Source organism: Phocoena sinus, chromosome 1 (assembly GCF_008692025.1).
Source record: "Phocoena sinus isolate mPhoSin1 chromosome 1, mPhoSin1.pri, whole genome shotgun sequence".
Taxonomy (NCBI): domain Eukaryota; kingdom Metazoa; phylum Chordata; class Mammalia; order Artiodactyla; family Phocoenidae; genus Phocoena; species Phocoena sinus.
In genome coordinates this window covers 110,585,409-110,600,393 of record NC_045763.1, presented here as the reverse complement: position 1 = coordinate 110,600,393, position 14,985 = coordinate 110,585,409, and the positions used below count along the sequence as shown (strand labels likewise).

The window sequence follows — 14,985 nt, the reverse complement described above, 5'->3', positions numbered from 1 at the left end:
ATGACCTGTCAGATGCCACTAGAAGATCAAATAAGGTGAAGCCTGAGAACTGACCAATGAATTAAGCCAAATGGAGGTCATGGGTGATCATGATAAGAACAGATTAGGTGGATTGAGGGCAACAAAAACTTGCCTGTAGTGGGTTCAAAAGAATGGAGTAGGGCTTCCCTGGTGGCGCAGTGGTTGAGAGTCCGCCTGCCGATGCAGGGGACACAGGTTCGTGCCCCGGTCCGGGAGGATCCCACATGCCGCGGAGCGGCTGGGCCCGTGAGCCATGGCCACTGAGCCTGCGTGTCCGGAGCCTGTGCTCTGCAATGGGAGAGGCCACAACAGTGAGAGGCCCGCATACCGCAAAAAAAACAAAAAAACAAAAAAAACAGGAGAATTATTTGAAAATCTGTTTAAGGAAGGGTGTATCCCTGGTCCACACAGCAATTTGACTGCTCCTTCTCCACCATAGCAGAAACCTGGAAGTTTATGCTCCAGAGAGGGCAGGAGTATTATTCTAAAAACAGGAGGACTGAAAGAACATTTACCTCCTATATTCTGAGAACCCCAGCCCTTTCCCCCAGCTCAGTACCCAGAACACTAGCAATCAGAACTATAGTCTCCAAGTAGGAGACTGGAATAGGTCTGCTTTGGAGAATCTGATCTAATGATACTTACACTGGGGGTTTCCCCAGGAAAAGACCTGGCCAGGTCATCCTACAGAGAACCTTACAGCTAACAGTTCCCCAAAAAGGCTCAAAAATATTGTCTCCCACACACCCTGAGAAAGTAAAACGTACCTGTGACTGAGACAGTGCAATTCTGGCCTGCCATTCATCAAGCTGGGATAATAGACGCAGAAAGCCAGTAACGTTAAAAAGAAACACTATTTTTCCCAAGCTATGTAGCAGTAAAATTCATAACGACCCCTTTCTGTGACTACTGCTTTCTTACTCACTGAAAAATCTGTTCTCTAAAATCATAAACTATAAGAAACATTGCTCTTTGAAAGGATATCAGTAAGAATGAATCATTCTTCTTTTGCCTGAAGGATCCAAGTCACATTGAGACAGAGAAGCAGCCTTGATTTACAGCCCAGGTGCAGAGCTTTAAACAAGGGATTTCTGGACACAGTATTCTACATCAATGTTTACTTCATAATCCAGACCTGATATTAACCTCTTTACACAGATCCCTATTTACTTTGAACCTCTAAGAACTCTGCTTCATTTAAATTTCACCTAAGCTTCACCCTTGCCCCCAATCCTGCAGCACACATATCTTTTCCACTGTTTCATGAGATCTCATATTTCGCTCGGTCTGTGATCTCGCTCACTGCCACAGGACAATAAGCCCGTCCTGGCCGTTAGCTGGTTGGGCTAGAACAACTCTCTCAAAGAAAACTGGAGGCTTTGGTCCACCAAAGCAAGAGTAAACCAAGAAGGAAGTCCAGTGGAATATGGGAAATAGGATGCAACACAGAGAAGAAGCCAGGAGAATCCCCAGCACGAGATCACAGGCGAGGTCACAGGGGAAAGGGCAAAGAGGCCAGAGAGGCTCCAGCAAAGAATCCCCAGGATGAGAGTGAAGGGGAATCACAGGAGAAAGTAAGATTAACTGATGCTTTCAGAGGAGATCTAGGCAGTTGGAGAAAAGTTTGGGGTCAATTAGTAATAGCTACAGAACAAAAAGCATTTCAAGGAAGAGAAAGTATCATATTGACTCATCTATGAATATCATTTGCATATTCAAAATAATGTAAATTGTGAATAGTCCTTTAACCAAAATTGTTACATAATTATATGGGGAAGATGGGGGAGGGAGGCGGAGGATTGAAACAGCTGAGTCTTTATCTTCCATTTTAGAAATCAGTGCATAATACTATTAAGTAAAAAATCAAGTAGTCACTATATGTTATATAGAGACATGATAAGAGATAATTAATAAAATAGCAGGTACAAGATTTGAAGGTGGTTGCTTCTAGGTAGGAGGAAATGGGGAGTGTGGGCCAGGAGGTGTTGTTTACAGGTATTATAACTGTTTAACTCCAAATTATGTGCATGTATAACTAAAAACAAAACTAAAATAGGAAAAGATAGAACTAAAATCTTGAGCATAACTGCATATTGGTTGGAAGGGATTGATTAAAGTTATTCTAATGTTTTTGTTTTGATATATTAATTGATTTTTTTTTTTTTTCCACACAGTGCTGCATGCGGGATCTTAGTTCCCCAACCAGGGATTGAACCTGTGCATCCTGCAGTGGAAGCACAGAATCCTAACCACTGGACAGACAAGGAATTCCCTTAATTAATTTTGATTGTTAAATGTTCATGTTAAAATTTTTAATTTAAATATTAATGGAACCAGAGCGTGTAATTTCCAAACATGTAAGAAGAAAAAAAAGAATAAGGGGTGAGAAACCTCAAATGGTCCAAAAGAAGACAGGAAAGGGGAAAAATAAATAAGAGAAAAATCTGGGCAGATGAAAAGCACCCAATTTTTTTTGTAGAAATGAATCCAGTGATAACATAATCACAATCAATATAAATGGAGTAAATTCTCCAGTCAAAATACATAGTTTGTTAGACTAAATAAAAATTAATATCCAGCTATATGTCGATTACAAGAGGTATAACTAAAACGTAAGAAAAAAGGTTAAAAGTAAAGAACAGAATACATATATGTGCCAGGCAAATACTAAACAAACAAAAAAAACCCTGTGTAGATATATTAATATTAGATAAAATAAAATTTATGACTAAAAGTATGAACTAGAGATAAAGAGACCTGCCACATTGATATAAGTTTTAATTCACCACGAAGACATAATTATAAACCTATATTTCTTAATGATACAGCTTCAAATTTATAAAGGAAAACTGTCAGAACTCCCAGGAGAAATTGACAAATCCACTACAATTGTGGGAAATTTTAACATATTTCCCTCAGTTAATTGATGGATCAAGAAAAAAAGTGTTTTTCAGTAAGGATATAGGAGATTTGAACAACACAGTTAAAGGTTTGGCATATTGAACTTATCTAAAACCCTGCAGCCAATAATTGGGAGCACATATTCTTTTCTTGTACACGTACAACATTTTTAACAGATTTATTGAGGTATAACTGACATATAATAAGCTGCATGTATTTAAAATGTACAATATGATAAGTTTTGATTTAGTATACATCCATAAAGCCATCACCACCATCAAGATAATGAACATACTCATCAACCCCAAAAGTTTACTCATGCCCCTGTTATCTTGGGTGGCAGCATAACCCGCTTAAATATTACATACACCACCTCTTGCAGCTAATTGTGACCATGTGACTACATTCTAACTATGTATGTAAACATAAAAAAGATGTGAGTAGTGTTTGCTGGATGGATCTTTCAGAAAACTCCTTGAAGGAAGGTCAGACATCTGGCATATACTCTCTTTAATTCTTTAGTCCTTTTTTCCCATCTCCCCTCTTTCTGTTTCCTGTCTAGAGCGATGATTGAAGGATCTTGTGATTTGGAGGCACACTGAGGATGGAAGCCACAGGCTAAGGATTGTAGAGAGACAGTTACAGGGAGTCTGAGAACCTGATGAATCCCTGAGGACACTACATCAGCCCTGAGCTGTCTACACCCAGACTTTATCACCTGTCAGGAAAAACTAACTTCCATCTAGTTTAAGTCTCTGCTATTTCCAGTCTCTGTAACAGACATAAATGCAATCCAAGTTGATACATAGTTGGTACTAGAAGTGGGGTAGTGCCTTAACAGTATCTAGAATGTGGCATTAGCTTAGGGGAAGTTTGTTGGGCAAGTGTGTAGGGAGGATCCACTCCTTTGCAGCCTGGAAAGCTGGCAACCCTCAGTATTTGCAAACCACTTGGTCAAATGGTTGCTCATTGTATCTTAGAAAGCCATTAAGAAGGACTTCCCTGGTGGCACAGTGGTTAAGAATCCACCTGCCATTGCAGGGGACACAGGTTCAAATGGAAGCAGTTCAGAATGGTAGCTGCTAAATAGTCACCCTGCCAGGATCTAACACTGTGGACCCAACCCTTTCTCAAGCACCTTCTATTAAGAGGTCTGTGCCTACCCAGTGCAAGACTCCCAGCAAAGACCAGATTAACAATGTTATCTTCCCCTTCAAACCCTGGGGAGTAATTAGGGAAGATGGCCAGAGCACAGAAACCAACATGCAGAATATGAGTTTTTAGGCCTAATATGATGTGTAAGATCTTCGGCCATAGTAACTCATGCTTAAGAATTGACTGGAAGCTTACTAGTTATTTTAGGAAGCTATGTTAACAAAAACACACACAAAACCCATATCTGGCCTGCAACAGCTATGGCTGTAAGTTAAACATCCTGAACCTCCTACACAGAAGTGGCTCCCTCTAGAGGTGCTGCCAAAGCTGTGTAGCCCTTAGAGAGGGTGTCACCCACAGGGGCCTGTTCAGATGGGCCATGAGGGATGATGGACAAGAAACAACCTCCCTGAGGACAGAGCAAGGGACCATGGGAAACAGTGAGGATTTTCCCAGGGGGCAGAACCAGGGGAAGCCAGATAGACCAACCAAGGAACTTACTCCTGTGTTGGGGCAGGTGGTCCTTGACCCCCAGATTTGATATACACTGTTGTTCTGGTTATCTATTGCCACCTCAAAATTTAGTGGATTAAAATAACAATTATTTGTTGGGACCTAATCAAACTTACAAGCTTTTGCACAGCAAAGAAAACCATTAAAAAAAAAAAAGACAACCTACAGAATGGGAGAGAGTATTTGCAAATGATGCGATGAACAAGGGCTTAATCTCCAAAATATACAAATAGCTTATATAACTCAACAACAAAAAAATAAATAGGGGCTTCCCTGGTGGCGCAGTGGTTGAGAGTCCGCCTGCCGGTGCAGGGGACACGGGTTCGTGCCCCGGTCCGGGAGGATCCCTCATGCCGCTGAGCGGCTGGGCCCGTGAGCCATGGCCGCTGAGCCTGCGCGTCCAGAGCCTATGCTCTGCAATGGGAGAGGCCACAACAGTGAGAGGCCCGCGTACCGCAAAAAAAAAAAACAAAAGCAAAAACAAATAACTGGGGCTTCCCTGATGGCACAGTGGTTGGGAGTCCGCCTGCCAAAGCAGGGTACACGGGTTCGAGCCCTGGTCCAGGAGGATCCCACATGCCCTAGAGCAACTAGGCCCGTGTGCCACAACTACTGGGGCCTGAGTGCCTGGAGCCCATGCTCTGCAACAAGAGAAGCCACCACAATGAGAGGCCCACACACCACAACGAAGAGTAGCCCCTGCTCGAGGCAGCTAGAGATAAGCCAGCGCACAGCAATGAAGACCAAATGCAGCCAAAAATAAAATAAATAAAACAAACAAACAACGCAATCGAAAAATGGGCAGAAGATCTTAATAGACATTTCTCCAAAGAAGACATACAGATGGCCAGTAGGCACATGAAACGATGCTCAACGTCACTAATTATTAGAGAAATGCAAATCAGAGCTACGATGAGGTACCACCTCACACCGGTAAGAATGGCCATCATTATTTACTTATTTATTTTGGCTGCGTTGGGTCTTTGTTGCTGCGCCGCGGGCAGCGAGCGGGGGGCTACTTTATTGCGGTGCGCAGGCTTCTCATTGCGGTGGCTTCTCTTGTTGCGGAGCACGGGCTCTAGGCGTGCGGGCTTCAGTAGTTGTGGCACTTAGGCTCAGTAGTTGTGGCTTGCGGGCTCTAGAGCGCAGTCTCAGTAGTTGTGGTGCACGGGCTTAACTGCTCCATGGCATGTGGGATCTTCCCGGACCAGGGCTCAAACCCGTGCCGCCTACATGAGCAGGCGGATTCTCAACCACTGTGCCACCAGGGAAGAGAATGGCCATCATTAAAAAGCCTACAAGGGGCTTCCCTGGTGGCTCAGTGGTTAAGAATCTGCTTGCCAATGCAAGGGACACAGGTTTGAGCCCTGGTCCAGGAAAACCCCACATGCCATGGAGCAACTAAGCCCGTGCACCACAACTACTGAGCCTGCGCTCTAGAGCCCGCAAGCCACAACTACTGAGCCCGCGTGCCACAACTACTGAAGCCCGTGCACCTAGAGCCCTTGCTCCGCAACAAGAGAAGCCACCCCAATGAGAAGCCCTCACACTGCAACAAAGAGTAGCCCCTGCTTGCCGCAACTAGAGAAAGCCTGCACGCGGCAACAAAGACCCAACACAGCCAAAAATAAATTAAATAAATAAAAGTCTACAGATAACAAATACTGGAGAGGGTGTGAAGAAAAGGGAACCCTCCAACACTGTTGGTGGAAATGCAATTTGGTGCAGCAATTATGGAAAACAGTATGGAGGTTCCTCAGAAAACTAAAAATAGAATTACCATATGATCCAGCAATCCCACTCCTGGGCATATACCTGAACAAGACTTGAATTCAAAAAGATACATGCACCCCTATGATGATAGCAGCATTATTCACAGTAGCCAAGACATGGAAACAACCTAAATATCCACCGACAGGAATGGATAAAGAAGATGTGGTACATATATACAATGGAATACTATTCAGCCATAAAAATGAATGAACTAATGCCACTTGCAGCAACATGGATGGACCTAGAGATTATCACTTACTAAGTGAAGTAAGTCAGAAAGAGAAAGACAAATACCATATCATATCACTTACATGTGGAATCTAAAATACAGCACAAATGAACTTACCTATAAAATAGGAACAGACTCACAGACATAGAGATCAGACTTGTTGTTGCCAAGGGTGGGGAGGGAGGGAGGGAGAGGGATGGGCTGGGAATTTGGGGTTAGTAGATGCAAGCTGTTACATCTTTTTAAAATTTAATTAATTAATTTTTAAATTTTTGCCTGTGTTGGGTCTTCCTTGCTGCGCGCGGGCTTTCTCTAGTTGTGGCGAGCGGGGGCTACTCTTTGTTGCAGAGTCCGGGCTCTAGGTGCACGGGCTTCAGTAGTTGTGGCACGTGGGCTCAGTAGTTGTGGCTCGCAGACTTTAGAGCGCAGGCTCAGTAGCTGTTGCACACAGGCTTAGTTGCTCCGCGGCATGTGGGATCTCCCCAGACCAGGGCTCGAACCCATGTCCCCTGCATTGGCAGGGGGATTCTTAACCACTGCACCACCAGGGAAGCTCGCAAACTATTACATTTAGAATGGATAAACAACAAGATCCTACTGTACAGTACAGGGAACTACATCCAATCTCCTGGGATAAACCGTAATGGAAAAGAATATTTAAAAAAAAGAATGTCTGGGGGCTTCCCTGATGGTGCAGTGGTTAAGAATCCGCCTGCCAATGCAGGGGACACGGATTCGAGCCCTGGTCTGGGAAGATCCCACATGCTGCAGAGCAGCTAAGTCTGTGAACGACTACTGAGCCTGAGCTCTAGAGCCCTCGAGCCACAACTACTAAGCCCGCACGCCTAGAGCCCGAGCTCCGCAACAAGAGAAGCTACCACAATGAGAAACCTGCGCACAAGGAAGAGTAGTCCCAGCTCGCCACAACTAAAGAAAGCCTGCACACAGAAACGAAGACCCAACACAGCCAAAAATAAATAAAAAGTTTAAAAAAAAAAAAAAAAAGAATGTCTGTATGTATAAAACTGAGCCACTCTGCTGTTCAGCAGAGACTGGCACAACATTGTAAACCAACTATACCTCAATTTTTAAAAATAACAATTATTTGTTATCCCCACAGTTCCTTTGGCTCCAAAGGGCTTCGTTGGGCACTCTGGCTCAGGGTATCTCATGTGATTATAGTTACACAGCTGAAGCTGGAGCAGCTAGGGGCTGACTGGGCATCTCACTTTCTTCATATATTCTTGGAGCTTCTCAGTGGCTCTCTGTCTAGGCAAATTTGGGCTTCCTCACAAGATGGTGGCCTCAGGGCAGTTGGAGTGCTAACTTAGGGGGTCCCAGCATAAGTGTTCCAGCAAATGAGGCAGAAGCTGCATTGCCTTTCAGGACCTAGCCTCAGAGGCTATAGAGCATTACTTCCTCTATGCTCTACTGGTCAAACAGCCACTGGCACATCCAGGTTCAAGGGATGAGAACATACACAAGCCACTCAATGGTCAATAGATTAGTGACTAGTGACTGCTGGGTGTTTCCTAGGCGTTCCTTTTCTGAATGAGAGTTTTGCTTGCGATTGACTTTTCCTGTTCCACCATTGTATATCAGGTGTGTTGGGGGCTGACAGTTTGTCTTTGGTCCAGTTTGCTGGACCAGAAAGAGCCACGTGAGGAACTGACAGATTTTGAGTAGCTGAAGGGACGTATTGCTGCACAGTTTGGTAGTTATCTATCTAAACTCCATTCTCCTCTTCGTCCTCAATAAAACAATTCTTATATTTCCCACATTCCCTTGCATCTAAGAGTGGTCATGTGAGAAAATTCTGGCCAATGAGATGTCAGCCAAAGTTGTTGGATGAGACATCCAAGAAGGCTTTTTAAAAGGGGGCAAAAAAATTGATATTGATCCTCTTCTGCCCTTTCCCCTTTCCTCCTGATTTCTGTCTGGAATGCAGATATGAAAGCTGGAGCTCCATTCAGTCACCTTGGACCATGAGTTAACCTTAAGAATGAAAACCACAGTCTGAGAATGGTGATACAGAGAGATAGAATGGTGATAAGATAAAGAGGTAGAGAACGGTGATAGAGATAGATGGGCTCTGTTGATGATGGAGCTACTGTGAACCACTTCCCCATGGACATTTTTTACACAAGAGAAAATAAAACTCCAGTCTTATTTCTGGTCTCCATTATTAGCAGCTAAATTGCAGTTTTTACCTTAGACAGTGTCTTCCTCACTTGATTATCCAAAGCAGGGGCTCCTTTGGTTTCACTCATTATTTTTATTCCCTGAAACTTACATAGAATCTGGCACAGAGTAGGCACTCAGTAAATGCTGATTGAATGAATGCCTAGCACTTTAAGTATAGCTGATTTATTTAACTGTCTGGGTTTGGTAAGGTGCAAAGAATCTCCCCCCACCCTATCCTGCCATCAGCTGCTGCCTTCAACCCTGCTCTGTCAGCAGACTTCCCCCGCCCTGGAACACATCTTCTCAAGTACACCTCATGGCTTTCTTGTCATTTTTCATGGAATACAAGTTCTTGAACAGTCCAGTTTTAAAATTTCAATCTTATATTCAATTCCCAGGTCACACACCCCCAGCTCAGGTTGGACCCACAGCCCAGAGACCTGAAATGGCAAAGGATGGGGGGTACCTTTATCTTCGCCCTTCTTCCACCCTCCCCTCCGCTACCTGCCTCTGGCTTCTAGAGGGCTGGAATGGTGGGAGAAAGGAAAAAGGTAATTTTATATGACAGGGCTGTTAGAACCTTCTGTATGACAGATGCCTAAGTTCTGGCTTTCTCTTGGGGGGGCGGGTATTTGAGGAGACTCACGGAGCCTCCACACTGCATGGTCCTTGATGTCTGCAGTGCATCTCCAACTGACATCTTGCACAGTACCCTGAGCTTCTAGCCCACAGTACCTTGCCATTAGAGTCTTCTTGCCCTGCAGGGGTCTCTCTTGGACAGGGTCCCATCTAGATGGTTAAAGCCCAAGCACTTTCCATGATGTCCTCTTGGCCCATGAGAAACTCCCACATCCTTCCCATGCCAGGTGCTGGAAGTACAGGCTACTCTTCAGCACTGCTGTTCCAGGGCCAGGCTCCAGTCAATGTCTAATATGCCCCATTCACCAAACTGTCCGCATATACTCATCTCTATGTTCATATGCATCTCCCAAATGCCAGTAAACTCATGTCAGTTTTTCCAAAACTCTCTCAAAGTGCTTTGCTTGAGCTCTGTAACAGCACTAGGACGATAATTCCATTACACAAGAATCATCCAGCCAAGGACTGAGCTTCCTGCAAACACCTGTAATCTCCTGGTACTCTCCTTACTTGGTCTGTAGCCTCTGCTCACCTATCTAAGAATGAGGAAGGGGGAAATAACAATGCATTACAGAACAGACCAAAAACCCTATCTCCGTAACTCTCACTCCCTTGTCAATATTCTTGTTTATAGAGGCTGAAGATGATGATAAGGGACTATCATTGTTAGAGGAGTGTTCTCTTTTGTCTGTCCAGTGAAGTCTTTCTCTACAATGTGGACAGTACCTACATGCTTCTTCTCTCCTTGAGGACTCAGCTCAAACTCTAAGACAACAAGAAAAATCTCTTTGAACATCACGTTACGCATGCACGACCAACTTTAATTTTTACAACCACGTCTTGAGTTAGAGAAAAAAGGTAATTAAGACTTAAGGAGGTAGGACCTTCTGGTTAAACATGGTGATTGAGCACACACATTTATCTTCTGCTTCATCCAGAAACCACATCAAAATGAGAGTAAGGAAATTTAAAAACATAAAGGAGAAGATGAGAGATGTAATTTTGAAAATGGAAAGTCATATGTGTAAAGTTTTTAAATCCTTAAGTTTGAATATTTTCCATTCTACTCATGAGGTAGGGAGTGGAAAACCAAACAGGAATAAAATAATTGGAGTCTTAGAACTTGTAAAGACTTTAAAGATTAAAAGTTCTTTGTCCTCTGGAAGCAGGGGCAAGGGGACTGAAAATTCCTTTTTGGGGATAATGATTGGCCCAGGAGACAAAGTTTACAGGAGGTAGAAGACTGATCTCTCCCTCACCCACCACACAGTGAGTCACCCCCAGCTGACCATCTCTGGCACCTCCACAGGGCTTCCAGTCAGCTCTCTTGGACCTCACGCTTAAGTTGGAACAGACAGCCAAGGCTTGCCAGAGAGTTGAAGGCAGCCTCAAACATAAAAGTCAGAAGCCAAAAGAAAAGGAACCTGGCGGGTAATGAAGGGAGCAGAAGAAAATGTCCAAAAACCTACAATTAATATCTTCAGAAATCAAGAGAAAATATTGCACCCATGATAAAAGAAAGGATGCTATTTTTAAAAGGAACATTCAGAAAATAATAAAGACTTGTGCTCGCTTTGGCAGCATATATACTAAAGTTGGAACGGTACAGAGAAGATTAGCATGGCCCCTGCACAAGGATGACATGTAAATTCGTGAAGTGTTCCAAATTTTTTTTTTTTTTTTAAAGGAAGAGGAAGTGAGGCAAGCGGACCCAAGGCCTGGGGTTGGCTGATGGTATGGAGTAGTTGCCATTTCTCACTAGCTGATGGCATTTTATTTTATTTTATTTATTTTTTTGGCTGCGTTTGGTCTTCGTTGCTGTGCACGGGCTTTCTCTAGTTGCGGCGAGCGGGGGCTACTCTTCGTTGTGGTGCGTGGGCTTCTCACTGCAGTGGCTTCTCTTGTTGCGGAGTACAGGCTCTAGGCACACGGACTTCAGTAGTTGTGGCACGTGGGCTCAGTAGTTGTGGTGCACGGGCTTACTTGCTCCACGGCATATGGGATCTTCTGGAACCAGGGATCAAACCTGTGTCCCCTGCATTGGCGGGCGGATTCTTAACCACTGCACCACCAGGGAAGTACCTGTTCCATATCTTTTGTATAACTGATTCACTTTGCTGTACGCCTGAAACTAACACAACACTGTAAATCAACTATACTCCGATAAAAATTTTTTTAAAAAGAAAATAATAAAGCCTTCTTGGAAATTAAAAATAAGAAGTGAGGAACTTCCCTGGCAGTCCAGTGGTTAACACTCCACCCTTCCACTGCAGGTGGCATAGGTTCAATACCTGGTCAGGGAACTAAGATCCCACATGTCCATCCAGCCAAAAATTAATTAATTAATTAAATAAAAATAAAAATATGGAAGTGTACGGAATTCCCTGGCGGTCCAGTGGTTAAGACGTGGCACTTTCACTGCCATGGGCTGAGCTCGATTCCTGATCAGGTAACTAAGATTCCCACAAGCTGCGTGGCATGGGCGAAAAAAATGAAGGAAAAATAAAGGAAAAAAATGGAAGTAGAAGTTAGTAATTTAATAAAAAGGATTCTAAGATAAAGTTGAAGAAATATCCTGGAGAGTAGAATAAAAATACAAAGAAATAGAAAATATGTAAGAAAATAAGAGGTTCAGTCTAGGAGACAGAATATCTGGGTAAAAGGAGTTTTAGAAAGAGAGAAGAAATAGTCAGTGGGAAAATTATTAAAGAAATAATTCAATAACAATTTCCTGCACTGAAGGACATGAGTCTCCAGATTGAAAGGGCCCATTAAATGCCTAGCACATTAAATTTAAAAAAACAAAGAAACAAAAATTAAAAAAAATCAAACACCCAAGGGTTTTTCATCATGGAATTTTAGAGTAAATATTAAGAGCAACTTCTAAAGTCTTCCAGAGAGAAAATCAGGTTGTATACAAAAGATACTCAGCTGCATATTCAGAATGGCATTGGATTTAATAATATTCCAAAAAACTAGAAAACAATGGGGCAATGCCCTCAAAATTCTAAACAAACATTATTTTTAATATAAAATTGTATACTCCGCCAAGATGTTTTCAGGCATGCAAAGACAGGAAATTTGCTTTCTGGGCTCCCTTCCTCAGGAAGCTAGTGGATGATGAATTCCACTAACACAGAGCATGAAACCAGGGAAAATCAGAACATGGTATCTAGGAGACAGAGGATACACACAGAAGAGAAACAAAGGGATTCCCTGGATGACGGTGTAGGGAAGAGCCAGGACAACTTTGCAGCAGGCCTCATTCAACCAGCCAGATTGGAACAGAAGGCCATCACTTGTGGTCATCAGGCTACCTACTTTGTTTGACCAATTTGAGAGGTTTACACTTCTAACAGAGGGAATGAAAATGAAACAAAGAAACAAACGAGCCCAAGGCAATTATAAATTCTGGGAGAAACAAAACTGTGCATAGGAGTCAAATTTAATAGTGGCTTAATAGTGAACAGAGTTTGCATAGTCATAATTATACAAACAGTAAATACCAATTTATCCAAAAATCATTGTCTACTATTGGAAGAGGGGATGAGTGTTGCATGTGGAGTAAAGAGCTAAATCCCAATCTTCTATCATAAAAAGTGTACTAAGTGAACTAAGGATTTTATTGATTTTATTACCAAAATTTGCAAAGCAACATTTCCTAAAAGCAGTAGGTTGGAAAGGTTTATTTTGTTTCTGATGAGCTATAGGTTTAGGGTTTTTTTCTCAAAAAACTGCAGATGGGCTTCCCTAGCGGTCCAGTGGTTAAGACTCTGCCCTTCCAATGCAGGTGGCATGTGTTCGAATCCTGTTTGGGGAACTAAGATCCTACATGCTGTAGCAGTATGGCCAAAAAAAATTAAATAAATAAAATATGCAAAAAATACTGAAATTTCCTACATCTGTTATAGAATTTCATGGAGATCTCTCTCTACATACATTAAAAGCAGCTATTAGAATTGTATAGGGAATTCCCTGGTGGTCCAGTGGTTACGACTCGACACTTTCACTGCCAAGGGCCCGGGTTCAATTCCTGGTCAGGAAAATAAGATCCAGGAAGCCTTGCAGCCAAAAACAAAAGGAAGTGTATAAATTGTCATTCATCTCTCACACAATATGAAAACAGTGTTATCTCTGAAACAGCTTAAGTAGGTTTCACTTGTGATGGTGATTAAAAATGCAGATTAGGGCTTCCCTGGTGGCGCAGTGGTTGAGAGTCCGCCTGCCGATGCAGGGGACACGGGTTTGTGCCCCGGTCCGGAAAGATCCCCCATGCCGCAGAGCGGCTGGGCCCGTGAGCCATGGCCGCTGAGCCTGTGCGTCCAGAGCCTGTGCTCCACAACAGGAGAGGCCACAACAGTAAGAGGCCCGCATACCGCAAAAAAAAAAAAAAAATTCAGATTAGTTACCCCACCCAAGATGTACTGAACCAGTATATCTCTGAGAACCAGAAGTGACATATGACTGCATCCCCCAATGATTGTTAGGTGTCCTAATGGAATCTATTAGAAAAACACATCTTGGATTACTCTAATGTGTTTTCACATTATAATAATTTATTTTGCAACAAATTTGTCCTCTCAGGATAGGAAGTTACTTTCCTCATAACTCTGAAGTGCATAAAGTGTTGATTCTATCAATATTTCAAACAATACCTCATTCTGTTGTTTCATCATTATAGTCTTAACTCATCTGTCATAGAGCTCTGATTTCTCTATCCTGACATCAGATAATCGCCTTGTGTTTTATTCGTATTTTAACTCCATTCCATTCTCAGGAAGGTCAGTAAAACAATATCTCACGGGACTTCCCCGGTGGCGCAGTGGTTAAGAATCCGCCTGCCAATGCAGGGGACACGGGTTCGAGCCCTGGTCTGGGAAGATCTCACATGCCACGGAGCAACTAAGCCCATGTGCCACAACTACTGAGCCTGTGCTCTAGAGCCCGTGCACCACAACTACTGAGTACATGTGCTGCAACTACTGAAGCCCATGCGCCTAGAGCCTGTGCTCCGCAACAAAGAGAAGCCACCGCAATGAGAAGCCCACGCACCACTACGAAGAGTAGCCCCTGCTCGCCGCAACTAGAGAAAGCCTGCACGCAGTAATGAAGACCCAACGCAGCCAAAAATAAATAAATAAATTTATTTAAAAAAAAGAATATCTCACAAGTATTGTCAAAATATGACATTGTAATATAAAATAAAATCTGAGGAAAAATATATTTTATAAAACTATATGAAAATTGACCAAACAAGGAAACAATAAAGACTAAAAAATGAGCTAACTGCCAATTTAAGAAGTTAAAAAAAAAACAGCAGAGTAAACCCAGAGAAAATGGGAGCATATAATAGAATTCCAGGCTGATGTTTATTTTCCATCAAGATCTTACATACAATTCCAATGTGGTTTTGTATCCATTGTTGCCAATTAGAAGCCTGTTGTCCAACCTTCTTTTTTCTTTTTTCTTTTCTTTTTTCTTTTCTTCCTTCCTTCCTTTTCTTTCTTTCATAGACTATATTTTCATGGCTCTAATGTGTGTAGGGGGATGATAAGAGAGGATGAATTTGG

The 14,985-nt window shown here is 42.8% G+C and overlaps 1 non-coding gene across 1 annotated transcript; it reads left to right on the top strand.

The window, feature by feature from the left end:
* Positions 1 to 10,980: 10,980 nt before the first annotated feature.
* Positions 10,981 to 11,087, top strand: LOC116745726. The gene has a single exon (XR_004347538.1). It is a non-coding gene; the product is annotated as a U6 spliceosomal RNA (small nuclear RNA).
* The last annotated feature ends 3,898 nt before the right edge of the window (positions 11,088 to 14,985 follow it).